Here is a 27,477-nt window from a genome sequence, read left to right as displayed (position 1 = left end):
AACCCTCTACTCAAGACCAGGAAATTACCCCTCCTGGCTATAACATACTTAGATATGACCGCATGAAGAAGAAAGGTGGTGGTATAGCCATCATCTATAAATCTAATCTACAACTTACCCTTTATAATGAACTTCCATTAACAGGTAACAAAGCTGAAATTTTATCAACCAAACTTCAGATTAACAACAATAAAGCTATCTATCTAATTTGCATGTACCTTCCCCCAGTAATAATATTCAAACTCTAGAAGACTTACTTAGTTCACTTTCAAACCAACTACCCCAAGAAACCATAATACTTGGTGATTTCAACATTGACTGGAAAACCTGTTCATCCCAGCAGCCAACTAACCATATTAATCTTTATGGTTTCTCGCAATTAATAACAACTCCAACTAGAATTCATAAACCTAATAATAAAGAGACAATTTTGGACTGGATCCTTATTAATCACCCCCCCCCCCAACAGCTATACTCCAGGAACCCTTCCTGACAGTATTAGTGATCATATACTTGCATATGTCTTCAGAAAAAATTAAATAATCCTAATACTCATAAACTAAGAACATGCCGTTCAAAAAGATTTTTCAACCCTGATAACTTCCTTGCTGAATTGCAGGCATGTGACTGGTCGCCTTTGACACACCTTGAACTTAATGAAGCAGTGACCTATTTTAACAAAAACTTTCTACAAATTCTTGATTACCACGCTCCATTACGCTCTACTAGGATAAGAGCCAAGACTGCCCCATGGCTAACAAAGCAAACAAAAGGAAAAATGATCCTTAGAAATAAAACCTGGGCTAAATGTAGAGCTACCAAATGTCCATCTGATCACCTCCTTTTCAAACAATTAAGAAATGCCACCAAGAAAGATACTCTTAGAGACAAAAAGGAATTTTATCTTCATCTACAAAAAACTAGTCAAAATACCCCTCAAAAATTCTGATCAGGTGTTAATAAACTTCTTAAACCAGGACATTCACCTACTCCCATCCCTTCTGGGTTTAACCTCAACAATTCTTCTCAGATCCCAGATACCTTTAATAAGTACTTTACAGAAGCTATTCTAACCCTAGCTAATTCATTACCCACACCTACTGCATCCCCACAAAATACCTCTCCAGTCTCTTCTAAAGCCTTTCAAATTCAACCTGTCTCTTCATCCATTATTTATAAGCTTCTCATCAAACTCAAACTTTGTACCCCATCTGCTGACCAACTCCCATCTGAATACTTACAAATATCTGCAAAAGCTATTTATCTCCCTGTATCTATTTTGATTAATAGGACTATCTCTGAAGGAAAGATCCCCACCATTTGGAAAATATCTCATATAATTCCTCTACATAAAGGGGGCTCTTCTACTGAGCTCTCCAACTTTCGCCCTATTGCCTTTCTGTCCCCATTAGCTAAGATAATGGAAAGATGCGTACACAAACAATTTCTTAACTACCTTCTTCAAAACAAACTGCTAGCTGACTGTCAACATGGATTCAGACCTTTCCACAGCACTACCACTGCCCTCCTTTCCTTCTCTGACTCCATAAATAATAATCGAAATAATAATCGTTTCTCCTCAGCACTATTCATAGACCTATCAAAAGCTTTTGATATGGTAAACCATAATATACTTCTTGAAAAACTCAACCTCTTCTCTCTCAGCTCACATTCTCTACAATGGTTTAGAAGCTATCTCGTAAACAGGCAACAAACAGTGCTTTGGGGGAACAATCTATCGTGCTTACTTCCAGTAAATGTTGGTGTTCCACAAGGATCAATCTTAGGACCCCTTCTTTTCTCATTATTTATCAATTACCTTTATTTGAATGTGCCACAAGCTACCTGCATCCAATATGCAGATGACTCGACTTTGATTTGCACTGCTAAAAATGTTTCCTCCCTCCAGTCTATCACCCAAATAGCTTTCCAAAACGTTGAAAAATGGTTTATGCAACACTGCCTCCTCCTTAACCCCAAAAAAACTAAGCTTCTTCTCTTTACTCCTACTAATAAATCTCCTATACCATTCTTCACTATCTCCTCAAATAATTCTACCTCTATTAACCCTGATAAAACCACTCGACTATTAGGTGTAACCATTGACAACCATCTCAACTTTGATGACCATATTAACACTACTATTAAAGCTGTTAATAAAAAAATTGGTACACTTTACAGAATTAAACCCTTCCTTACCCCAGCAGCCAGAAAAAACATTGCACAGACCCACCTGATTTCCACCCTTTTTTATGCCTCAGCTATATATACTACCTTATCTAAAAATAACATTACCAAACTCTCTACCTGTTATAATAGTATAGCCAGATTCATTACTGCTACTCCCCTCAGAACGCACCACTGTCTCAACCTCAAACAACTAAATTGGCTAGAGCTAAACAACCACCTACTCTACCAACAATTACTTGTCATTCATAAGACCCTTCACTTCCCTGACAATACTCCTAGCCTGGCAAAACTGATTTCTCCTTATAAAAATCTAGCCACACTTCGCTCTGCAAATAAACTCCTAGTATCCTCAACTAAATCATACAATAAAGCTGGGGATGCGTTAATCTTAAATTCCATAGGTAAACACTGGAATCAACTCCCTCAAGAAATAACTAATCAAGACTCTACCTCTCTGTTCAAAAAACATATCAAAGAACATCTTAAAACTCAATGGCTATGTCCTTGTACTAATCCCGACTGAAAGTATGTCTCCTCACATCTAATTTTGCTACCCTTCCCCCCTTCTGAGCTCCGAACACTGTCTATTGTTGAGAGTTACTTCTTAAAAGTATGCCTATTTTTAATTTGTTGAACTTATCTTATAAGTTTTTAGATTTTATTTTGCAATTCTCTTTTTTTACCTTTAATATTTTTTCAAGATAATTTTTTTTGTGATATATCATTGTTTGTTTTGCCTGTACTGGAGCTTTTATCCCCGGGCCTCTACTGTAAACGGATATATATCCAGTTGGACTAGCCCAGTCAACAAATGTAAAATAAAAATAAAAAATAAAATAAAATAAATAATTGGTTCCTTTTTTGGATTGGGTATTTGTGCTTGAACATCTTTTGGTATTGCTGCTGTCCAGGTAGATCTTCATTTAACCAATGGATTGGCTGGGCTGTAACATAATATTTGCTTGTTGTTCCTTGTGGGGGAGATGAAAGTCACCTAAGTGAATGCTAATAATCTTAAACATTTCAAGTAAGCTGTTGTGTTTTGATTATTAAGATCAGAGACGAAGGTTGGACATCATTGTCTTCAACCAAGAAGCTCAGATTTTGACCTACAACAGTTCTAGTTGTGTGTTAGGTGCATTTTTTATTATTAATGGCAGAGACAAAGGTTGTCCATTTCATTCTCCAACTCTGAGTGTCGGTTTTTGACCTCTAACAGCTACAACTTTGTCATTTGTGGGAAGGGGCAATCAGCCAACCAGAGGTTTATCCTTTTCTGTTGCAGCTCTGGTAATTGATGCTTATATTGGTGGTGCTTTTCATATATATAGGGTAGTAAGTATACAGAAATTGACTATTGGTAGTTTTCTTTTGCAGATCTGGGGTCAATCTGGACACTCAGCTCTTTAGATATTGTCATTCTTCTATTCATGTGAACTAGGCTATCATTTGTATTTTTTGTGACATATTTTTTTTACTGTTTTTGTTTATTTTTTGTCCTGTTCTTGGGATATATTCAGCAATTACATTTGAACTGGTCATTGTTGGTTACAACGAGTTTTGAATGTATTAGGTATTGAATTCTGGATATACAGAGGATTTGTAAGATGGATCTCTTTAAATTTTTGGAGGGTCTTTCTGCAGACAGAGATGACTTGGAAGTTTTTGGGTTGAGAGAACCAGTTTCAGACAATTCTACTATGTGGGTTAAAGACCCTGGCAGTATCTGTGGTACACTTTTTCAGAAACTCACCAAAAATATGAGGACCTTGAGGTCCAATATTTGGCATCTGAAATGTTTTAAGGCCTATAAATTTAAAGTTATTACCCCACATGGACTAAGGGTTTGAATTCAACACTTAGTAAGTCAGGTGGATGATCAGTTATCACAGGATTGGGTTCAGGCCCAGCACAAGGCCTCTATGGCTTTTGTAGATGCTCTTATTTCATACTATGAGAGAACTATTGACCAATGCACTGGGGAAGTCAGACATAACTGTGAGGAGGTAAAATGTTATGAAGGGGAAACCTTTTTCACCAAACATCTTAATTTACTTGCAAAATATCGATCTGCTTTAGAACAGCGATTAGAAAAGAAGAAGTGTCAGACCTTTAATCGTGACATTTCAGACTATGACAGAGGGAAACCTTTTGGTATACAAAAGGATGTTAGATTCCAGGACCAAGGTTACAATAAACAAGTTAGTAAAAGGAAAAGACCAAGGTCAATATTGAAGAATAAAGGGAATGGTCATGGAGGTACATCAGGAGACGAATCTTCATCTGCCACTGATGTGGAATTGACTTCCACCCAGGAGTCACCCATTGCCAAGAGAAGGCCCAGTACTGACCCTTTAGGGGGAAGAGGCACAGAGGGGGTAGAAAACATCGAACAAGTAGGCAGCATTCAACAACTTTTGAATATGATTCTACCCCACTAAATGTTAACAACAGTGTGCATAATATTTCTAGTCAAGCGTTGTCTGATATTGAAATAAACCTGCTTAACAAGGGTCTAAATTTTGTCCCGGGTTTTTTTGTCAATGAAGATGCAACAACTCTATCTCATGGCCAATTCTACATGCACATGCCACTGGATCCCACTTTTAAATTTAAAAAAAGAGATTGATCAATTTTTGAAACTGGCCCAAGAGGAAGGTATCATCAGTCAGAAAGTAATGTTTCAACTTACTGTACCTGGCCCACAATCTCAATATTTATATTTGCTGCCCAAAATACATAAACATCCAACCCAACCACCGGGGAGACCAATTGTATCGGGCAGGGGGGTCTTTGAGCCTTTATCGGCCTTTTTGACTGAATATCTACAACCATTACTATCCATGGTCAGAGCAAGGATTAAAGATACCACACAGTTTCTTCAGATCATTACTAATACTCAATTGGATCCCAGTTGGATGATGCGCACATTGGACATCACCGCTTTATATACCAACATCCCCCATTGGGCTAGTCTGGAAGCCATTTGTTTTTGGTTGGAAAAAGCTGATATATACACCCCTGGGTTTAACACTTTATTAATTTGCTTAACGGAACATGTCTTAACAAAGAATGTTTTTTATTTCCATGGTAAATGTTACTGGCAAGTTAGAGGGACTGCCATGGGGGCTTCTTTTGCCCTCATTTATGCTGATTTGTTCATGGGGTACATTGAAAAACAGCTTATTTATAATGCTAGACACAATATATTTTTGGAAGAATTGGACATTTGGCAACGGTACTTGAATAATTGTTGGATGGTGTGGAGAGGAGATGTGACTTATGTACAGAAATTTGTACAATATTTAAATGAAAATAAGTGGGGGATTTACTTCACATTGAATTGGGATTATAATCGAATCACTTTTTTGGACGTGAGTGTCATTCAAGAGAGTGATCACAAGTTGAGAACAGACGTTTTCCGAAAATTTCCCCAGTTCAATACCCTGCTTCATGCAACAAGTCATCATCCTCGACACATCATCCACAACATCCCTAAGTCCCAGTTTTTGAGGATAATATGTATCTGTTCCACTGAGCATGCATTTTTTTTACAGCAACAGGATCTAACTAATAGATTCCTCAGCAGGGGCTATCATGCTCATAACATAAATAAGACTAGTTCATTTGCCTCAGAACAATCTAGAGCTAATCTTTTGCAGTATCAGCATACCCTAACAATCTGGACAGAAATCCATCTCAACCCATATGCCTGGTCACCTCCTTTGGACGTAACATCAACACATTTAGACAAATCATTGACAACCACTGGGACATACTATTGGCCAATGAATGATTATCTGAATTATTATCACCTCAATGTCGATTTTCATATCGTAGAGGTCCCACACTTAACTCTCACTTTATTCATTATAAACATTCGTCATCTTCTAATACACAGCAGCAACTTAAACTATTTGGGGATAAATTGGTGGGCAGTATTCCTTGTGGTCACTGTTCTGCATGTGTATATGTCTTAAAGACTAAAGAATTTACCAGCAGTAATACCTCCAAGATATATCAGGTCCGCTCTTTTGGAAATTGCCGTAATGACTGGGTCATATACCTAGCAACCTGTTTTTGTTCCACCTTTTATGTGGGACAAACTTCTCGGCCACTGAGGTTTCGTATAAGTGAACACCTCAGTGGCATTACAAATAAGAGAATGTCTAATTCACTATTTAAACATACTATGACCCATACCACTGCCAGATTTAATTTTACCATTATAGATCAAGTCCAGGGCAACAGAACATGTAAAGCAGGGCGGCCTACCATTTTAAATGAAAAAGAATCAAGCTGGATTGTTAGGCTAGGTGCTTTGTTTAAGCCGGGCCTTAATGAGCTTAGTTAATTTTGGTATGAACCAATAAGAAGGTGACTCTAATTATGTGTTTCAGTATGCTACTATTTTTGGAGTTGCCACAATAAAGAATTGTATTTTCTTCCAAACCTCCATGGTGCTGGACAATTCTTGTGTTTGGAAAACAATTCCACCCCACCATCTCTTCCACCTAATGTGGAAACTAACAACTCTTTTGACCTCAAATCTGTCCCATCTAACATCATTAGAATGATGCTGAAAAAACTGAAACCTTCTTCCTTAGCAGCTGACCAAAATGAAACAATTGCAGACCCATAGCCATCCTTTCTCCCTTTGTCAAAATTCTGGAAGAATGTATAAATGCTCAGTTACTACAATACCTGCTATCTCACAACCTTATCTCTCCCTCCCAACACGGGTTCAGACCGAAACACAGCACCACTACAGCCCTAATTAATTTCTCTAACACAATCAACCAACTCAGAAATTCAAACCACCAAATAACATCAATTTTCCTACACATGTCAAGCCCATTTAACACTGCCTCCCATCAGAAACTCCTTAACATTCTTGCCTCACTAAAACTATCAAAGACTTCCCTCTCCTGGTTCCTAAGCTATCTTTCTAACAGCCAACAAGCAGCACGATGGAAATTCAAACTCTCACCATTTCTGCCTGTCCTGGTTGGTGTCCCCCAAGGATCCATACTATGGCCCTTTCTTTTCGCCATCTTCTCTGATCTAGCCTCATCCACAACACATGCTAAAGTAGTTCATTATGCAGATGATTCAACTTAAATCTGCTCAGCAGATACCTTACCAGACCTCCAAATAGTAGCCCAAAAAGCTTTTAATTATATCAGATCATATCTAAGTAAATCACAACTAATCCTCAACCTCAAAAATACACAGTTAATGCTATTTACCAGTAGAAAACAATCACCTACCACCCCTCCTTTCAACATTCTCTCAGCAAACAACACAGACATCCAACCAGTTGAGCATACAAAACTCCTCTGTGTGACTATTGACAACAAACTCAGATCTGATCAACACATAGCCATGACAATTAAGAAAGCTCACATCAAACTTGGCTCACTGTACAGAAGCAAGCCATTCTTCACTGACAATACCAGGCTAGCCATATCCAGAACCTTCTTCCTCTCTATGGTCCTTTATGCTTTCCACCTCTTTAACAATTTAAAATAAATCAGACTTAACCAAATCGGAAACTTGCTGCAACAAAATAGCCCGCTTCTCAGCCAACCTTCCCCACCAAACCCATCACTGTATTCCTCTACATAAATTAAATTGGCTTGAGCTATCTAACCTTCTTCATTTCTACCAAGTTAAATTCACACACAATATCATCTTCCATCCTGACAATAGTCCACCCCTCAAGGAACGTGTTGTTCTCTACTCTTGCCCACGAAGTCTAAGATCTGCAGACAGAGACTTTCTCACAGTAAAGAAGGCTAACAACACTCACAGTGAAGCCCTATTCTCAAATCAAATAGCCAAATTATGGAACTCTTTACCCACACCCTCCAAAACATACCTGAATCTACCAGTTTCAACCAACTATTATTTGAACATCTATCCAAAATCTAGCATTGCTCCTGCACCAAACCTGACTGACAACATATCTATAACTCTCACACTGTCCACTCCTTACCTCATTTTCTCCCTCTCCTCAGTGCTATAACTACTCAAAAAAAAAAAATATATATATATATATATATATATATATATATATATTAATATTATAAAGGAAACCTCATTTGTTCATAACTGTTATTTAATATGTACACAGTATTAATTTTATTTTTCTTGCAGTGATTTTTATTACTTGTGTGTTTTTCTTTTTGTACCTGTATCTACTAGAAAACTATATTGAATACTGCTTTGTATAGACTAACTAGATGGCGTGTATTTTGCATCTTACTATATGTATACTATTGTACTATCTAATTATTGTTTTTGCTTATATTTCTGTGGAGCTTTTCTCCCTGGGCCTATGCTGAAAATGGGCTTCTGGCTTAGACGGACTTTCCTGTTAAACAAATGTAAACAGATAAATAAATTACAGTATAACCGCAATACAACTGACTGCAATAAAAGTAATAAAGTACATTAAATTAAAACTTTATGAAAGGAGTACAGTTTCATACCAACAGGTATCTATAATAGGTTCAGAAGTGTCTATGTAAGCTCATTTGAAAACCTAAGTATCGATAATATCATACACTTGTGTAAGGAAACTTACCATAATAGCTGATGTTTGAATAGATCAGTACAGCAGCCTACTCTATATGGGTAACGGGGCAGATTCCAAATGTTTAGCTCACTTTCCTCTTGCCCTAACCACTGCACAGATCAAGAAGAGTGATATAACATCAGTGATTAGGGCTTCACACCTTCAAAGGTTTCTTGCCTCATTTTATGGGAGGTTAGAGCCCTGACGTTTAGGTATATACTAGCAAAAAGGAAAATAAAAAATTTACAGGGTTGTAGAAGAGGGGGGTTGTATATGCAGACAAACAGAGATGGCTAAAAGATGAATCCTCACAGAACAGTAAGAAAGGTCAGAGGATGATAACTCACACAAATGTTGTAGAACCAGAGGGGTCATGGCCTGAATATGGTCCTGGTTCTTACTTTGGCACCAACTACAAAATATTTTCCACTTGAAAACATATATTTTCTGGTAGCAAGGTTTCTTTGCCTCCTTTAATCATTGCTAGACTCTCCTTGTGTTATGGCTGAGAGTGCTTCTCAAACAATATGGAAATATAGAGCTGATAAGTATGATAAATATGTTTTTATTATATTTATACCTGCTGCATGTCCTAAGAAAAAAGTGCCTAAAGGATACTAAAATTCTGTTATCCAGTCAGTAAGTTGAATTAATTGAGGGTAGGGTGTATCAAACACCGCCTGCCTTGTGTGAGGATGTCCACCTTGTGAGAAAGCTTGTATTACATACCCTTGGCCATTTTTAGTAGAAGGCAGAACCACTGCTGCCTGGGCCAAAAGGGGGTCACCACAAGTATTCTTGGAGAGTCCTTCTGAATCTTTAGAAGAACCTTGGTTATGAGAGGAAATGGTAGAAAATAATGTAGGAACTTTCCTGTCCATGAAAATGGTAAGGCAATTGACTTCCAGGACTTTGTACAAGGAGTCCTGGAACATAATTTCATTAACTGTCTGATTCGAATGGAGGCAAACAGATCTTCTTGAGGAGTCCCCTTACAGATGGATCGATTCCTGGAAGATCCCGAGGTACAACATCTATTAATGAGGACATGTCCTGGTCCTGCTCAGCTTGTCTGCAACAACATTTTGCTCTGACAGAATGTAAGTAGCTAGTAGGGATATATTGTGCAGAGCTGCTAAACTCCAAGCTACCATAGTTACTATGCAAAGGCTGTAGAATCATGTTCCCTTGTTTAAGTCTCACACCACTGTGGAGTTATCTGTGATTACTTGTAGAGGGTCTGGAACTCAAAGATGATTTAGAGATTTGAAAACATTTATTAGAACCAACATTTATTTGATATTTACATGTTTCAGTCTTTCTTACTTGTCCTACAGATCCTGAATATTCACCCCATTGGATTTGCTTCCCCAAGAAAAGTCTAAGCACCTGCGGTTACAAACTGAGTGGAGACTTGAAGACGAAAAGGAGAGACCTAGTTGGAGAGAGAACTGATTTACCCACAGAGTAACTCCCTTTTTATAAGCCCCAGTAATGGAATCTGAAATGAGAGGGAGGTGCTGGTGTTGAGACCAAACAGATTTGAGGAACTATTGAATTCTCATGTGAAATCTAGCCAAAGGAATCTTAAAAATTACAGAGACCATTAAATCCAAAATTCTGAAATTTTCTCTGGCACATATCAGAGACTCATTGGAACATATCAGAGATTGTTCCCTGTACAATTCTAATTCTCCTGTAAAAGAAAGGGCACCATGAGGGATGCATCCAGAAGGGTTGCCTATTGAAAATTTGTCATACTGCAGAGTGCCAACATGCCAAATGAAAATACCAAAAATGCAGGATAAGAATGAATATTGAACATCACTCTTTTCCTTTGAACTAATGTTTTGCAGGGGCCACCCCGTGAACTTATATTTACTTACTCTGAGATCACCATACCTCGGAGAAAATAGAATATTCCTAGAAATATCCTTCTCGGACTTAGTATATGTACGTCCATTTTTATCAGCCATTCAGTCTCAGCATTATGGGACTCACTAAACGGCTACCATCCCAAAGAAATCCGAGAAGCACTATCCAGTCAGATAGAATGAAAGAAGCTTTCTCTTATGTTCATCTGAAATCCTAAGATTGTTGACAAGTAGTAAAAGAATTTGCAAAAATAAGGATGTCATCTAAATACAGAAAATGTAAATGCCCCTCAACCTGCCACAGGCTATTACAGGAGTCAGACTCTTCCTGAACACCCTTAGAATTGTAGACAAACCAAAGGGTAAAGCAGAGAATTGAAAATGTAAACGAGACACAAAACACTTAAAAAACATCTGAATTACAGATCCCTGAAGAAATCCCCTGTCATACGTCACTGAACAGAACTGGATTGGTCTCATTTGACCAACAGTTCATCTTTCTTAATCATGTTGATACCCTAATTCCTAATGTCTTAGCTCAAATAAAACTTTTGTACAAGATCTTACACCTTCTAACTGTTGAGGGCCAAAGTGCAATAGCCATTTATGTACCACTCCCAGACTTAAATATGGACTGCCAATCATTGCCTTTGGCTCATCCCAAAATGCCAACCATCTACAATCTGATGAAAACAAAATACCTTATTTCATTAATTTCTGCAGCAAAAAACAAACATCAATAAGTTTGTAATCTAAAATACACCCCTTCCTTACTCAATAAATTGTGCATCAACAGCCCCTCCTCTCTCCCCAATTCTAATTACCTTCTTCTGTCTGGCCACCCTGTATTCTGGCTAGTTTCAAACGGCCTTCTCTAAACTTGCTGTGCCTGTTGGAAACTTTAAGTGAAGAAATTAAACAGACAGAAAATATGTCATATTTCAAGACAATTCTCCACTGCTGTCTACTTAAAGACAACAAATGTAACTGATTTTGAGAAACTGGGTAAGAAAGTATTCTTACCACATCTGACCTGAATCTGTCTCTCTCCCTCCTTCTGCTACTACTTCAATGGTCTGATTCTCTACTGAATTAAGAGGATGACAGATTAGCACAATGCAAAATAATAGTGAATAATAGTGAAAATGGTGAATACTGAACATCGTTCTTCTCTTTTAAACAAATTTTTTTGCAGGGAGACACCCCCTGAACTTATATTTTCCAACTCTGAGATTGCCATACCTTGGAGAAAAGGGAATATTCCAAGAAATATCCATCTCAGACTTAGTATATGTAAGTATGGGTTTAAGCCATTCAGTCTCAGCAATACAGGACTCACTAAATGGTTTCCGTGCAAAATAAATCCCAGAAACATCCTTGTACAGTTAATTATATTATACTTAATTCTATTTACTTGAATTTGAATTATAGATTTAATGTCCATTTTATTGGCCTGACTGTGAATAATATACTTAATGCTACATTTTTATGTAATTCATACCAGCTTTGTGTTACCTTATGTGTGTATATTCATTATTATACTTTGTATTGGCCCAATGGCCTAGGTCGTGTACAAAAAAATAGACCCCACGCAGTTTTGGTTTGTGAAAGGCAGATCATGTCTGCTCAGTCTGATAGACTTCTTTGAAGCTGTCACCAAAGCGGTGGATGAAGGCAAGGCTGTCCACACAGCCTACCTCAAACTAGCCAAAGCCATCCCACACTCTGGAATCATTGATAGGCACACTAATCTGGGCATTAACCCGTACATCACTAGATGTGCTATTGTACATTAATTAATAATTATTAAATATTATTATTATGCAGATTCTGGCTATAGTCCGGCACACTGATGTCCCACTCACCAGGCTGAACAAGGAGAAAATTACAGTCAGCTGCCTCTCAGGTGCCAGTATCTGCCACGTAATGCATGCACTCAAGTCACTCCACAACAAGTACAAATATGACTCTGTCATTGTCCATGCTGGAGTGAATGACTTGAAACGTACCTCCCTGGACTACATGAAAAGAGACATGGAAGAGCTCTTGGATCATGTGACCCAGGCAGGTATGACCCTTGCCCTGAGTAGCATCCTGCCTTTGCCCAGAATGATACCACAGTATAAGGACAAAATGATTGACTTCAACAATTGGCTAAGCTTCTGGTGTCATTCAAAGGGGATCCAGTATTTGTCTGCCTGGGAAGACATGATCGACAAACCACGATGCTTTGCCAGAGATGGTCTGCACCTGTCATCCCTGGGATTCAGGTTACTGGCTAAAGCTCTTGCCACCCCTATAGTGCCTTTTTTAGGCAAGGTTAAAAGGATAAAACCACCACCGTAACAGATACAAGCATGCAAAATCTGGAGGTAATGCTACTCAATGCTAGAAGTCTAAACCTCAAAATGCACTCTCTCGAGGCACTCCTAAAAATGGAGAACATTGATATCTGTGCAGTAACTGAGACCTGGTTCAAGACTCCAGAGAGCACCCCTGCAATACCAGGCTACAATTCTTACCACACTTTTCAGCCACAAAACCAAGACCGAAACACTAAAGGCGGAGGGGTGTCCATATTCACCAAGGATATTCACACCTCCAGTCTAGTTGCCCAACACAATGCATCTGAAATTCTCCAGGTGCAACTAACACTAGGTAAGACTGCAATCCAAATTGTAGCTTGCTACAGATCCCCCACCATGTCCCAAGATTCTCACTACACCTTTCTAAACATACTGGAAAATATTAAGATACAACCAAACACCCTAATACTGGGTGATTTCAACTACCTTGCCATTAATTGGGAAAACTACTCGGGTACCAACTCCTTTTCCCAACGGTTCATGGAATTCATAAATTCCAACGCCCTGGATCAACTAATCCATTGTCCCACCAGGGGAGCCAATATTCTAGACCTAGTCATTACCAACATGGGAGATAGATGCTCCACACCAGTGGTCACCCCCTCATTGGTCAGGTCTGACCATAAGCAAATCACCTTTGACATCCACATCCCACCCCCACCCCCCAGTAAGGAAACCTCCTTAAAAAACTTCTCCAAAGCCAACTTCATGCTACTGAAGTCAGAAGTGACAAACTTCACAACACCCACGCAGACGGGATCTGGAAGTTCGACTGCAGAATCCTATACTAAGGCACTGTACGAGCACATCCACTCGTGCATGAATCGTGCCATCCCAAATAGAACCAAGATGCTCTTCTCCAAAAAAAAGGAAGCCAATCTGGTGGTCTCCTGCTATAAACAAACTATACAACAGAAGGAAGAAACTGTTGCAGAAAAGAGGAAAATCCCAGGATGCAAAAAACTCCCTCACCAGCCTCAGTAAGAAGCTGAGATCCCTCATAAAATCCTCAAAAGCTAGTTACAAAAATAAAATTGCCAAAGATTCCAAAGTCAACCACAAGGAATTCTATAGTTATGTCAAGAATCTAAATGGCAATGCTCAGATCCGCTCTAGGCTACAACAGAATGGCATTAAATATACTGATCCCAAGGATATTGTCAATATCCCGGCAGATTGATTTAGTGCCAACTTCACCCCCCTCTCACCCCCTAAAGGGCCCATCTCAATAAAAGATTGCCAAATTCCAATAATCACGGCCTCTCCAAAGCTAAGAATACAGCATCCATGGGACCAGATGACATCCCAGGCTGTGTACTACATGAACTCCAAAATGAACTGGCACCTCACCTAAGTGTCATGTTTAATCATAGCCTCACCTCAGGCTTCGTGCCCACTGAGTGGCGCACAGCTACAGTTATCCCACTCCACAAGGGAGGATCCGCCTTGGATCCCGGGAACTACTGTCCCATCAGTCTGACAAGCCTGATCTGCAAGGGCATGGAACGCATTATCATGGAACTTATAAACAAAGACATTGGCAACCTTCAAACACTGGACCCCACCCAGTTTGGGATTGTGAAGGGCCGATCTTGTCTCCTGAATCTGATTGACTTCTTCGAATCAGTCTCCAGAGCTGTGGACGAGGGTAAGATGGTCCACACAGCCTATCTGGACCTCGCCAAGGCCTTCAACACCATCCCCCACTCTGGAATCATAGATAAACTTACTAAGCTGGGCATAAAGCCCTATGTCACTCGATGGGTTGCCAACTGGCTTACTGACAGAACCCAGACTTTTAAAGTAGCTGACTCCAAATCCAGCTCCAGGCAAGTGACAAGTGGAGTACCTCAGGGTTCAGTCCTGGGACCACTCTTGTTTGGCATCTACTTCTCTGAAGTACAGGCCAACACTAAGGGACTCTGGCTAACAAAGTTTGCAGATGACTGCAAACTGGGAGCCATTATTGAATCCCCAAATGATGTGGATATTCTACAAAAAGGCCTTACAGAAACAGATGCCTGTTGCCAGAGCCATGGGCTCAAGCTTAATGCCAAGAAATGTATATTTATCCCCTTTGGAAAAAAACATGTACCCATGAATTACCACATAGGTGGCAGGACGCTAAACATTGAAAGTGTGATGAGAGACTTAGGGACACAGGTGGACAGTGGTCTCACTTCCGATAACCACATCGCCACAACAGTCAGGAAATCCTTCTATGTGGCACACCTCATCACTAAGGGCTTTTCATCCAGAAAAAAGGAGGTCATTGTCCCACTGTACTCATCCCTCATTAGACCCATTATAGACTATAATGCCCCATTTGGTATGTACCTCACAAGACATCTGCAACAGTTGGAAAGGCCACAGAAATACCTCACTAAAAGAATCACAGGCCTAAAGCAGATGCCATATGCTGACCGTCTAAAAAAACTCCAGCTATACTCTGTGGCATATCATCTACTCAGAGGCAATCTCTGCTTAACATACAAGGCCATGTCAAACCCTGAGCTGTTGGACATGCTCCACTTAAAGAAATCCCAATCCCTCAGAGCCACACACTCCAGGGATCTAAACCTTGTCATCACAGTGAACAAAACATGCTGGAGGGGATAGGTTCCTGACCCAGAGACTCCCCATACTCTGGAATAGACTGCCCATACATGTCAAGCAGAGCACCTCATTGGCCCTCTTCAAAAGGAACCTTGATGATTGGATGGGAAATAGGAAATTCACCCCAGGGATCATGTCAGTCACCCTGCTAGACAGTGGCCCAGAGAAGAAAATATTGTGGGAAGAAATATCCAGGGAATTGGGAATTGTTATGGCTAGGCTTGCATAGGCCCTAGGGCCGATAGCCAAGTACCAACCTATGAACCTAAGATGGGTTGCCAATTGGCTCACTGACAGAACCCACACTGTGAAAGTAGCTGACTCCAAATCTGACTACCAGGCAGTTACAAGTGGATTCCCAAAGGGATCGGTCCTGGGTCCTCTCCTGTTTAGTATCTACTTCTCTGAAGTTCAAGCCAACACCAAGGGACTCTGGTTAACCAAATTCACAGATGACTGCAAACTGGGAGCTATTATTGATTCTCAAGCTGATGTGGACATCCTACAAAAAGGCCTAACGGAAACCAACGACTGGTGCCAAAACCATGGTCTAAGGCTCAACGTCAAAAAATGCATCATCATTTCCTTCGGGAAAAACACAGTGCCCACAAACTACCATATCGAAGGGAACCCACTTAACTCTGAAGGTGTTATAAGGGATCTAGGGACACAGGTAGATAGCAATCTCTCCTTCGACAACCACGATGCCACTGTAGTTAGGAAGTCCTTCTACATGGCATATCTCATCTCAAAAGGTTTCTCATCCAGGAAAAAAGAAGTCATTATCTTTCTCTACTCAGCCCTCATCAGAGCCATCATACAGTACAATGTCCCATTTGGTATATACCTCACTAGACAGCGCCAACAACTGGAAAGGCCACAGAAGTTCCTCACTAAGAGGATCTTAGGACTCAAACATGCGCCTTATGCAGATAGACTTAAAAAACTTCAACTTTACTCCATCTCATATCGCCTACTTAGAGGCAATCTCTGCTTGACATACAGAGCCATATTTGACTCAGTTTTGCTAGACATGCTTCATCCGAAAAAATACCAATCCCTCCGTGCTACTCGTTCCAAAGACCTGAACCTTATCACCACATTAAACAGAATCTGCTGGAGGGATAGGTTCCTAACTCAGTGACTTTCAATACTCTGAAATAAACTCCCCATTCACATCAAGCAGAGCACTTCACTGACCCCCTTCAAGAGAAATCTTGATGACTGAATGGGAAATAGGAAATTCACTCCGGGAATCCCTTTAATCAAATTGCTAAATAGGGGCACAGGAAACTAATGTCTGGTAAGCTAGATGACTGGGAACACTATTGGGCTAGGCCTGCATTGGCTCCAAGGCCATTAGCCTAGTACTTACCTATCAACCTAAATCCTTATTCTGTTTGTTCTGGGAGAATAAGTTCTATAACCCCCTTGAGACAGCATTTGTTCAAAAATAGTTGGAAACAAGGCATTTAGATTAGATGGGTGTAGACGAAACCCTAAAAAAGAGGGAGCGACCTCCACTGCCAGCTGAAGCTCCATTAAATGATTATCAGAAGCCAAGTATGTGAAGTAATCTGGTGCTACAAAGGGAAGTGAAGAACTAGACAGTTTTACTAAAATGCCAATGTGGAGGAGGGGAAAACATGAAGCAGCATATAACCAGTCTGCTTTCTTAGATTTTGCATTGGTTTTGAGAAGACCTTGCTTTATTTTTTCAAGCATGTTACCTTTGCTTTCTAAAATTTTGTTTGCCTTTGCGTTGCTGAAACTGTTTATTTTGTTTCCTATAAAAGTATCCAAGACTGGCAGGAAAGCTGTTATTATATTTTGGTATGGAGGGATGAAGAAATTGGATGACCCCCTGATAATTAAGCACAAAGTCATTAATTCCCAACATCCCTTACTCAGAAAGGTTAGAAACAATAAAAACTTTGACCCTGCCAAATTCCAACAAGAACTAAACTCATGTAATTGGTCTATTCTAAAACACCTCCCCTTAGAGGAAGCAGTAGCATACTTTAACAACAAATTCCTTGAGATGCTTGATCTGTATGCACATGTTCGTTGAAAGAAAACAAAAGCAAAAACTGCACCATGGCTTTCTGAAGAGTCTAAACTCAAAATTTCCCTTAGAAACAAAGCATGGGCTTTATGGCATTCTTCTAAAGACCCTCAAGATCACATTAAATACAGGCAATCCAGGAACGAAACTAAAAAATCCATTTTACAAGACAAAAAACAATACTACTGTAATTTACAGACAGTAAATCAAAATAACCCTCAGAAGATTTGGGCAGGTTTAAATAATCTACTACATCCTGGACAAACTTCAACCCCAATCTCGGCTGCTACTATTGATAAAACCCCTGAAGATGTTTCTGACAGTTTTAACCAATTCTTTACTGAGACAATTCAAGCCCTAGCTAGCCAACTTCCTCCTAGCTCCCCTGGTCCTGAAAGTACCACCCCTAGAAACCTACCCGCGTTCAGCTTCCAACCAGTCGCCACTTCACTTATCCGTACCTTGATCAAAAAATTAAAACCCACTACACTTTCGGCTGATCAACTCCCTGCCGCGTACCTACAAAAATCAGCTGATGCTATTGCTTACCCCGTCTCAATACTAATCAATCGAACCATAGTAGAAGCTAAAGTTCCCACCATCTGGAAAATATCCTATGTAATCCCACTTCACAAAGGAGGCAGCTCTACTGAATTCTCCAGTTATAGGCCAATAGCTATACTCTCTCCACTTGCAAAGATTATGGAAAAATGTATTCATAGACAGCTCATGCACCACCTAATCCAGAATCACCTTATGGAAGACACTCAGCATGGCTTCCATCCTCATCACAGAACTACTTCAGCCCTCCTAGCCTTTACCAACACCATAAACCATAATCGCAACAATAATTATATATCCACAGCCCTCTTCTTGGATCTTTCCAAGGCATTCGATATGGTTGATCACCAACTTTTAATCCACACCCTGCAAACATTCTATCTAGATACTAGACCCCTTCAGTGGTTTCAATCCTACCTGAATGGTCGACAGCAGGCTGTCCTCTGGCAGAACAAACTCTCTAATCTTCTACCTAACACCCTTGGAGTACCACAAGGCTCTATACTAGGGCCCTTGCTGTTCTCCATCTTCATTAATGACCTTTATACTGTCATCCCAAAAGTCAGCTGTATCCAATATGCTGATGACTCTACTCTGATTTGCTCGGCCACATCTCCAATAGAGTTATGGTCAGCTACCCAGACCACCTTTAATACAATAGAAAACTGGCTTTCTGAACGTCGTCTGATCCTAAATCCCAAAAAAACTAAAATGCTGTTATTTTCGCCAACACGTAGGTCTACAGCTTTCAACTTTACCATAAATTCAAATGATGGCACAATAATCTCCCCTGACCCCTCTACAAAACTATTAGGTGTCATCATAGATAATAATCTAAAATTCAACCTACATGTTAACCAAGCTATCAAAATCATCAATAAAAAAATAGGGTCACTTTACAGAATAAAACCTTCCTAACCCCTCCAGCTAAAATTGCCATAGCTCTCTCTCCCCTTCTTTCAACCCTTCTGTATGCATCCCCTTACTCTCGAATTTAAACAAGACTGTCCTTAACAAACTCTCAATTTGCTACAACCACATTGCCAGGTTTGCCACTGGGCTGCCTTTAAGGACACATCATTGCATCAATCTAAATCAGCTTGGGTGGCTTAAACTACCCAGCCTAATCCAGTATAACCAATTGATTATGGCCTATAAAATCCTCTATAATCCGGACAATACTCCTGCACTTAAAAATATTATCACCCCCTATAACAATCCTAGACCGCTTCGATCCTCTAACAAACTACTAATTCAGACTAGCAAAATTAATAACACATCCGGTGACTCTCTCTTTGCAAACTCTGTAAGTAGACCCTGGAACTCTCTTCCAGCTGATATTACCTTACTTTCTACCTTAGGTCAATTTAAAACTAGACTCAAGCAACATTTGCCACTTAACTGGCTATATGTCAATGTATCAAGCCTGGCTAAATCTCTCTAGAATGTGTAAAAATCTGTCAACCAGTTTACTGTGTAATTTAATTTTAATCTTGATTTATGCTCAGGATTAACTCTAACCTGTGGAACTTGTTTAACTTGTTTACTTATGTAATCATTGTAAATAGTCTGTTTGTAATATGTAATGCTGGTATTATGTAATGCTGTATCTGCTTACCTTGGAGCTTTTCTCCCCGGGCCTCCGCTGAAAATGGACATGCATCCAGTCGGACTATCCTGGTCAACAAATGTAAAAAAAATAAAAAATAACTTTCTAATCAAATCTTTTAAGGGCATCACCAGGGGATGACACCACTAACGCTTTATCCAGGGGAGCATTTAGGAGCTCAGCTTTGATATCCTCTGGCAAATTCTGGGAACATAGTGAGGCAAATCTTCTCATCACCTAGCCAGTGGCAGCTCCTGTAGAAACAGCATCAGCAGTGTCATAAGAGCATTTTAAAGAGTGTTTAATTATCTGAAACACTGGCAATACTATGGAATTTAAAGATGTTTTAGTCTCTGAAGATGGGTGTTCAGCAATCAGCTATATCATATTGTCAGAGGAAGCCAGCAGAATCTTGGACATGTGAGCCTGACAATTCACTCTTCTGAAATCTATAGTGGAAGAAGTATAAACTTTCTTCCCAAACCTACCAATGGCTTTTCCATTCTTGTTATAAGGAATAGGGTTAGCAGCTAAAAGATGGCTTTGATGTAGAAATTACTGCATGTTCTGGTCTAGGGTTAGAAAAGAGAAGTGTGGAGGTGTAAAGATCTTTATAATAATTTATCAGACTTTTTGAAGGCAGGAGGTTGATTGTCAGGGGAAATTGCTAGCTGCCAAGGAAGCATTTTCTAACGCTGGCCAAATAGGAAGACCAGCTACTGGTTGAGGAAAATCCACCTGTAATAAGTCATACCTTTGCTTGGATAGTGGAATTACTGTTTGCTGTCACTGAAACAACTCCTTCATTCTGGAAATAGTATCAGGCATAGATAAGTCTTCTTGGGGGGAATCTAAAGAAAACCTTTCGCTGAATCAGATCCCCCCTCTTGTGGGATAGAGACTTGAGAAACAAAGTCTAAATCCATCTCCTGTCCTTCTGACAGTGAACCAGTACCTGAGAAAGAGGAAAATCTTTTTCCTTTTGAATGTAGGGAAGACTCAGAATGTAAAAACTAAAAGGCTTGAAAAAAAAATACTTTAGCAAAACCAAACCAATTGTCCATGTCTATATCCTTTGAAACAGGTGAGGAGAATGCTTACCTTTACGTTTTCTTTTCATAGGAAACCCTTCCTAGAAATAGACTAACCTGAAGGATGGCTTCTTTCACAAGAATGAAGCACCTCGGGGCTGCTGCACAGTTTAGGCACTCTATGCTCCCTCCTCTTGAAGACAACAGCCAAGCAGCTGCAGAGGATATGCCTGTTCCCCAATCCATAGTGGCTCATCAAGGACTGAAAGAGATTGATGACCTCTCTAAGGTTCCTTAAGTAGCCCCCACAGAATCACTCACCAGTGTGTTAGGTGAAGTGGAAAGTGTCCTCATTGTGAAAGATTCTTCTACAACTTTTTTATTTTATTTTATTTGTGGATCAAAGAGAGAAGAATGAAAGAGCCCAAAGACTGGTCTATTGTCTACTGAAAAAAGTGCCTGATAAGTGGGTAGTAGTGCCTAGAAAGCCAGTGGTACAATATGACTGGTGATTTTAAGTTCTGAGGCAAAAGAATTTATGGCAGTCCCCAAAACCTCTAGTCCTAGCCCCTAGCTATAGTTTCTAACAAAAAAGTAAAACAATTCTGAAGAAAAAATAGTAATTCAAAAGGAATTTTCTTGTAGACATTCCTGACTGAAAATGTAAAGGTAAAATATTTTAGTGACAATCACTAAAAGCATCAGTTCTAGCCCTTAAGTAAAAATGTCTGACAAAAAGAATACATTTTCTTCACAAAAAGGATATGAACAGTAAGGGCCTTCTATTTAGTTCCATAGATGTGGTAGATTTATTTAGTTGTATACCTATGGAAGAAGGTCTTGAGGCATTCTCCAGGAGTCTTAGAAAGTACACGAAATTCAGTTGGGACAAAATTTCCAATCTTGTTGAATTAATGAGTATTGTGTTGGAGAACAATTTTGTCTACTATGAGGGAGAAATTTTCAAGCAAACCAAAGGAGTGGCAATGGGGGCAGCTTGTGCCCCCATGTTTGCTAATTTGGTTATGCTTGATTGGGAGGTAAATTTTATTTTCAACTGTACATTCTATCAGAACATCGTTTACTACTCCCGATATTTAGACGACATATACATTCTTTGGAATGGTGACAGCATTACGTTCGAAGCATTTATGGGCTATTTGAATCAAAGTAGTGAATTCCTAAAATTCACTTCTACTACCAGTACCAATGGTGTACCATACTTAGACACTTTTATTGCCGTTGACAGTTATGGTTTTAAATCTACTGTACACAGGAAGAACACGTTCACTAATTCTTACTTGGACTACAATAGTTACCATCCCACCAGAATGAAAAGGAATATTTTTAAAGGTCAGTGCATAAGGGCAATCAGGATGACTTCTACGTACGAAGACATGTTAAAAGAAATCAGCTATATTTCCACTCTTTTTGCTGACAGAGGCTATGATATAGAATTGATGGATGACATAGCTACTTATGTCATTAGTCAGTGGGGAAAGAAGTATTTGCCCCTGTTAGGGTCGGAATGTAACATTGTTCCGGTGCCTACTCCCATCACAGGGACAAATAATGCTATTAGTTCCTTTACTGTTGAGCAATCTCATATAGTTGAAAATAAGACATTTAGGAGAGCCCTTGTTTTAGAATTCGGACCATTTAGTCATATTATTAAAGGAATTCTAGTTAAAAATTGGCATATTCTAACTGTCACTCAGGAAATTGCAGACATTGTAGGTCCCAGACCTTTAATTGTATATAAAATGGGCAGAAATCTTAAAAACATCTTGGAAGGGGACAGTACGGATGTTCCTAACACAGGGTCAAATACGACAAAAAGTGGGTCCTGCAATCAATGTATGACCATCTGCGAATCGAGTAGATTAGTTTTGACCAACTATAATCATACTAAGATCTACCCAGTTAAGGGTAATTGTAGGTCTACTATGCTTGTCTATATCGCTGTTTGTACAGTATGTCATTCCTATTATATAGGAAAGACTGAAAGACAATTTAGACAGAGAATATATTCACATCTTTATTGCATAAAAAAGAAAGACACCAAAAATGCCCTGTCAAGACATATTTTAGAATACGGTAGTGATCATATGTTTAAATTTGCTATTTTGGAGTCAGTAAAGAGGAACCCTAGAGGAGGTAATTTTAAGAACTTTCTGGCCTATAGGGAACTATGGTGGCAAGTCTTCACTGATGCTTTTACAGCACCAGGGATTAATGACTATTTCTCTATTAAGCCCCTACTTTTACTGGATTGTTAGTACTTGAAGTCACCCAGTTCATTTATATATTTATATATTTTTTGCTTATTCAGTACTTTTTATTTAACTTTTTAAAATAAATTACACATAAGGACATTCCTTTGTAAATGTTTTAATTGACCCTATTGTTTTTTTAATTGATATGTGACGCTATTTTGGCGCCAAATGTGTTATTTAATGGTAGTGCATTATTTACAACATTGTTCTGATGAAGCTCGCTTAGCCGAGTGAAAGCGCTCAACTGTTGTTTCATTAAAAGAAACTGTTGTTTCATTAAAAGATTTTTTATAGTAACAGCTTAGTCTTCCTTGGGCTGTTTTGTCTGTGAGAGGAAGCAGCTAGCGTTTTGGGACTGCTGCGTCTGTTTGGTTTATTCTTCACAAAAAGGAGTACTTATCTGGACAGCCTTGGTAAAGTGCTCACCAACTGTCAATCACTTGCAGCCCACAGGGAAGAGCACATACTGACAAGAAAGTTCTGAAGATTTGGTGCCCTAACACCTGAATTTATACCACACTCCTCGAACTGTACAGCACAACTTTAGATACTGGCCAGTCATCCAGTCCTTGGCAGGAGAAAAACCCATGTAGCTTGGGGTACTGCAACAGTAATGTAATGATGAACATCAATATGGTATGAATAGTAAATTAATTTATACAAAAGCAGCCCTAACCAAGCAGTTGTCTCATTCAAGTGGGAATCTGAATATTTCAGTGGCACGGCAAATTTTTCTTTTGTTGCTATATAACATGACACCTGAAAAATATTCAGCCGTACTAAATAAAACCTCTTAAAAGAGACCCACTGTTCAGAAAACCCAGCCATTCTTTGTGGTTGTTGTATAGTTACCATGTTCACTATATTTTGTTTGCAAGACTCCATGCCATTATTCTGACCACATTGTTTTCCTTTTATCTTTGACTGTAGGTAATTGTTTTCTTCTTAATCAGCCTGAAGCTTTGTTAGGAAAGCATTTGCTATTTGTTTTCATACGTGATTTAAGAAAAACAAAATAGAGCTGTGTTCCACGCACTACTAATGATGTTATGCCTTGTGGGGTAGAGATTGTTGCTGTAAGAAAAACGTGATTTTTGCATGACATAAGTGATAGCAAACTCTTTGTAGTAGAAAACACAACTGACTTTTTGGAAAGCATACTATCTTACCCAGTAGTTTTTATTTCTTGAACATCTGAGTGCTTCTTTTTCTTGAGTCTGAAAAAGTAAAGCTGATTCAGGTTTCTTTCATCACTGACTTAAAACAGAATATTATGCTAGCATGTAGGAACCATGCAGTTTTGAAGTTATGAAGGTGCAGAACTCTGGGAGATGTGCTGGGAAACCTACAAGGCATGTGCATGATCTGAAAGGAAAAACAGCAAAATACAAATATTTACTTTTCAGGTTACAGCTGCTATTAGGCTGTGGGAATAGCTGTCAGGGAAGAAAATCATTTCTCTCTCATAATACCTCTTTTCCTGTTTGCTGTAATGCATCTTTTATTAGGTAACTGAGTAAATTGATTCATCACTGACTTAAAGAACTTCTGTAATGCAAATAATAATCAAAGTGACCTATATTTAAAAGTGCATAGCTGTTTATTGTGGTGGTGTATTGCTGGAGGTGGGCCATGGTTGAGTGCAGCTAAGAAGGAGACATCTGATGTAAGAAGTAAACTTGTAAAATTAAATTAAAATTATATTTTTATGTAGACTGAGGAGAACCCAAGAGTAACAAGCATCCCTGAGAAACTTTTTTTTTTTCTTTTTTGCTTCTGTTCCCAACCATTAGTATCAGGTATCCATCCTCTATTGCTTGAATAACAAGAGAGAGGGAGACAAGAGCATTGGCCATCTAGTGTGGGAGTCAAGTGATTTTATGTGCGCATAACATACGCCCCTTTTGGCAGTCAGTGCAGGTTCAAGCTTTCGCAGACCTGCTGCACTCTGTTTTGAAAAATACGTATATGGCTGGGCTGATATCTCCGTCTGCCTTTCTCAGTCCATCTTTTCATGTATGGAGTGCATATCTACGGTCTGTCACCAGGTAGTACTGCTGCAACCAGTCCTATATCAATGCTTACCCCACCCCCCAGATGGCCATATTGCCCATGACTATTCACTTCCATCCTTCCCCAGCCTTTTCCTACATTTCTCAAAGTTGTAACCAAATTCAGGTCGCTTGAGGTGTAGTCAAGATTTCATCTTTCTATGCCATAGAACTACATAAGAATTAGAATCATTTGAATGCTTTTTATGTTTATCATTTCTTTGCTAGTGATTCTCCAGTGACATTGGCTTAGTACTAAAAATAATTAGGAGCTGGGACTGTTATATACATTTTCAACCATCACTATCTGTACAAAAGCTTTGTTGTGTATTGAGATATAGTATGGTTTTAATTATAAATTAAATAGTGTAGAAATCAATTAAAGGCAGGCGGAGATATGTGCCCTGCCAAGATGTACATTTAAAGACTGAGGGGCAGTGGGTGTACAAAATCTTGTACCTGCACTGAGCCCAGCACATGAAGCAGTACAGTGTGTCTGACTGCCAACAGGGGGTGGAAGTTATGAGCACATAAAATCATATCTAATTACTACTCTGAGGGGCCGGAGCTCTTGTCTCCTTCTTTCAATACTTAAGAAATAGAGGATGGATTCCTGATAATAATGGTGTGGAACAGATACAAAAAAAAACTGTTTACTCAGGGATGTTTCTTACTCCTGGTTACTATTGGGTGGACATAATAGAAGATCATTTTAATTAAATTTTTCAAGTTTATCTCTTAGAACAGATGTCTCTTTCTCAGCTTTACTTACCATAGTCCACCTCCAGCAATATATCAGCACAACCAACAGTTATCTGTTTTAATTATAAAGCACTTTGATTATTGTCTGTATCATAGAAGTTCAAGTCAGTAATAAATGAAGCTGTTTACTCTGTTAACTGATAAAAGATGCATTGCAGCAAATAAAAAGGAGATATTATGACAGACAAATATGTTTATTCCCTGATAACTGTTCACATGGCCTCATACTACCTGCGATCTTACAAGTAAATATTTGTGTTTTGCTGTTTTCCCTTTCAGTCACAAAACTCTTTTGATGGTAATAGTAATAACATTTTGACAAGGTCAAAGAGAGATGAAAAAGTGTGGAGCATGCCCCCAGTGCAGGTTTATTTATTTATTTTTTTTCTTCAAAGAATTTTTATTTGTTTTCCAATAAAAAGAAGAAAAAAAATAAAATTTACATTTACAATTTGAAAAACGAAATATGGTAAACCATATACAAAATTTACAAAGGCCTCAAGCAATATATTAGAGAATAGCAAATTATATACACCTATAAAGAAGGACATACAAGATTCAACAATCCAAACTTCCAAATCAATTAGTTGATTGAAAGTACATCTGAATTCATTGTCTTAGTGCAGGTTTATTTATGATTCCGTAAATGTAACCATTTCCTCTCATCCCACTGTAATTTGTGTTTGTGGAATTGTAATTCCAGATTCCAGAGGTGATGTTTATATAGCCACTTTACTATATGGGCATGTTAAAAAGGAAAGACCCAAACAATGCCTTATATGGGCATTTAAAGACATATGAGTGTTAAAGTGTTAATTTTATGTCTTAGAAAAAGTGATAGTTTTAAACAGGAGAGTTTGCTAGGAAACTAGGTTAAAATACAGAGGGATTTTTTGGAAGCTGTTGTTAAATGCTATGTAACACCCTGGTCAGTGACCATGTGTCTATCAGCAGTGTTGTAAAACTCTGTGCAGCAAAATTATTGCCTTCATTTTTTGTTTGTTTTTATTTTTGATGTTATAATGTGACAAGGGTATTAAATACATGTGGTTTCCTTAAATTACCATTGGCAAAATGTTTTAAGTGAAGTGAGCTTAAAGAAGAAGGACAGCTGATCCAGGGTTGAATCCCATTGACAAATGCTTTGATACGTGTTTTTCATCTCATAAACCCAAGATACAGAGTTTGATTGTGACCTCAGGATATTGCCTAAGCTTAAAATGACCCTTCAAGGCAGTTAGCCTAGTATTCACCTATGATTCTAATTGATTGGAAATTAAGTGCCACATGGTAATTAAATATTTATTTAAGAAAGTGGCACTTGTGAACTACACTGGTTACTGATAAAGTTGTGTTTTACTGTTTTATGCAACAAAAACACTTAAAGTTTTGATTAATATTCCTGTTTGGTTAACATTTTCTTCTTTTGAAAAATTACAGTATTGTATTGGAAATAACACCCAGGTAAAACCAGAGCTGATATGTCATTGATGGCA

Source organism: Protopterus annectens, chromosome 7.part1, assembly GCF_019279795.1.
Source record: "Protopterus annectens isolate FY-2018-M chromosome 7.part1, PAN1.0, whole genome shotgun sequence".
NCBI lineage: Eukaryota > Metazoa > Chordata > Ceratodontiformes > Protopteridae > Protopterus > Protopterus annectens.
This window is presented reverse-complemented; position numbering follows the sequence as displayed.